We start from the raw sequence: 2,500 nt of genomic DNA, 5'->3' as shown, positions 1-2,500 counted from the left end.
AGCCTGCTACTCGTGCTGGGCGCTGGCTCCAGCCCTGACCCCCTCCTCTTCTTCTAGCAGCCACAGGCAGGCGTCTGGCCTTTCCAGGCCCCCCAGCCTGCTACTCGTGCTGGGGGCTGGCTCCAGGCCTGACCCCCTCATCTTCTCACAGCCACGGGGAGGCTTCCAGCCTTTCCAGGCCCCCAGCACGAGGAGCAGGCTGGGTGCCGGCTCCAGCCCTGACCCCCTCCTCTTCTTCTAGCAGCCACAGGCAGGCGTCTGGCCTTTCCAGGCCCCCCAGCCTGCTACTCGTGCTGGGTGCTGGCTCCAGCCCTGACCCCCTCGTCTTCTTCTAGCAGCCACAGGGAGGCTTCTGGCCTTTCCAGGCCCCCCAGCCTGCTACTCGTGCTGGGTGCTGGCTCCAGCCCTGACCCCCTCCTCTTCTTCTAGCAGCCACAGGGAGGCTTCTGGCCTTTCCAGGCCCCCCAGCCTGCTACTCGTGCTGGGTGCTGGCTCCAGCCCTGACCCCCTCGTCTTCTTCTAGCAGCCACAGGCAGGCGTCTGGCCTTTCCAGGCCCCCCAGCCTGCTACTCGTACTGGGGGCTGGCTCCAGGCCTGACCCCCTGGCCTTCTCACAGCCGTGGGGAGGCTTCCGGCCTTTTCCAGGCCCCCAGCATGAGGAGCAGGCTGGGTGCTGGCTCCAGGCCTGACCCCCTCGTCTTCTCGCAGCCACGGGGAGGTTTCCAGCCTTTCCAGGACCCCCAGCCTGCTACTCCTGCTGGGGGCTGGCTCCAGGCCTGACCCCCTGGCCTTCTCACAGCCGTGGGGAGGCTTCCGGCCTTTTCCAGGCATACAGCAACCTCTTTTACTTTTCTTTATTTCTCACAATTACTTTCTTTTATTTTTGTTTAAAAATTCTCAACCTTTGTATATATTCCACATACTATACTGTGCATACACAGTCCAACCTCCGATTCAGGACGAACGATGCGGTTTTCGTCCCGGCCGTGGCACGCCGGACCAGCTCTATACCCTTCACAGGGCTGGCTCCCAGCCTAACCCTTTTCCTTTCCTCCTGCCTCCACTCTCATTAGCCAGCCAGCCTGCCTGCCTGCCTGCCTTCACCAACCCCAAGGGCTGGCTCCCAGCCTAACTCTTTTCCTTTCCTCCTGCCTCCACTCACATCCGCCAGCCAGCCAGCCTGCCTGCCTGCCTGCCTGCCTGCCTGCCTGCCTGCCTGCCTTCACCAACCCCAAGGGCTGGCTCCCAGCCTAACTCTTTTCCTTTCCTCCTGCCTCCACTCACATCCGCCAGCCAGCCAGCCTGCCTGCCTGCCTGCCTGCCTGCCTTCACCAACCCCAAGGGCTGGCTCCCAGCCTAACTCTTTTCCTTTCCTCCTGCCTCCACTCTCATCCGCCAGCCAGCCAGCTAGCCTGCCTGCCTGCCTTCACCAACCCCAAGGGCTGGCTCCCAGCCTAACTCTTTTCCTTTCCTCCTGCCTCCACTCTCATCCGCCAGCCAGCCAGCCAGCCTGCCTGCCTGCCTGCCTGCCTGCCTGCCTGCCTGCCTGCCTGCCTGCCTGCCTGCCTGCCTGCCTTCACCAACCCCAAGGGCTGGCTCCCAGCCTAACTCTTTTCCTTTCCTCCTGCCTCCACTCTCATCCGCCAGCCAGCCAGCTAGCCTGCCTGCCTGCCTGCCTGCCTGCCTTCACCAACCTCAAGGGCTGGCTCCCAGCCTAACCCTTTTCCTTTCCTCCTGCCTCCACTCTCATTAGCCAGCCAGCCTGCCTGCCTGCCTGCCTTCACCAACCCCAAGGGCTGGCTCCCAGCCTAACTCTTTTCCTTTCCTCCTGCCTCCACTCTCATCCGCCAGCCAGCCAGCTAGCCTGCCTGCCTGCCTTCACCAACCTCAAGGGCTGGCTCCCAGCCTAACCCTTTTCCTTTCCTCCTGCCTCCACTCTCATCCGCCAGCCAGCCAGCCTGCCAGCCTGCCTGCCTGCCTGCCTTCACCAACCTCAAGGGCTGGCTCCCAGCCTAACCCTTTTCCTTTCCTCCTGCCTCCACTCTCATCCGCCAGCCAGCCAGCCTGCCTGCCTGCCTGCCTGGCTGCCTGCCTGCCTGCCTGCCTTCACCAACCCCAAGGGCTGGCTCCCAGCCTAACCCTTTTCCTTTCCTCCTGCCTCCACTCTCATTAGCCAGCCAGCCAGCCAGCCTGCCTGCCTGCCTGCCTGCCTGCCTGCCTTCACCAACCCCAAGGGCTGGCTCCCAGCCTAACCCTTTTCCTTTCCTCCTGCCTCCACTCTCATCCGCCAGCCAGCCAGCCTGCCTGCCTGCCTGCCTGCCTGCCTGCCTGCCTGCCTGCCTGCCTGCCTGCCATCACCAACCCCAAGGGCTGGCTCCCAGCCTAACCCTTTTCCTTTCCTCCTGCCTCCACTCTCATTAGCCAGCCAGCCAGCCAGCCAGCCTGCCTGCCTGCCTGCCTTCACCAACCCCAAGGGCTGGCTCCCAGCCTAACCCTTTTC

The sequence above is a fragment of the Chaetodon auriga genome, chromosome 23 (genome assembly GCF_051107435.1).
Source record: "Chaetodon auriga isolate fChaAug3 chromosome 23, fChaAug3.hap1, whole genome shotgun sequence".
Taxonomy (NCBI): Eukaryota; Metazoa; Chordata; class Actinopteri; order Chaetodontiformes; family Chaetodontidae; genus Chaetodon; species Chaetodon auriga.
The sequence above is the reverse complement of the archived record's forward strand: the minus strand, read 5'-3'. Positions refer to the sequence as shown.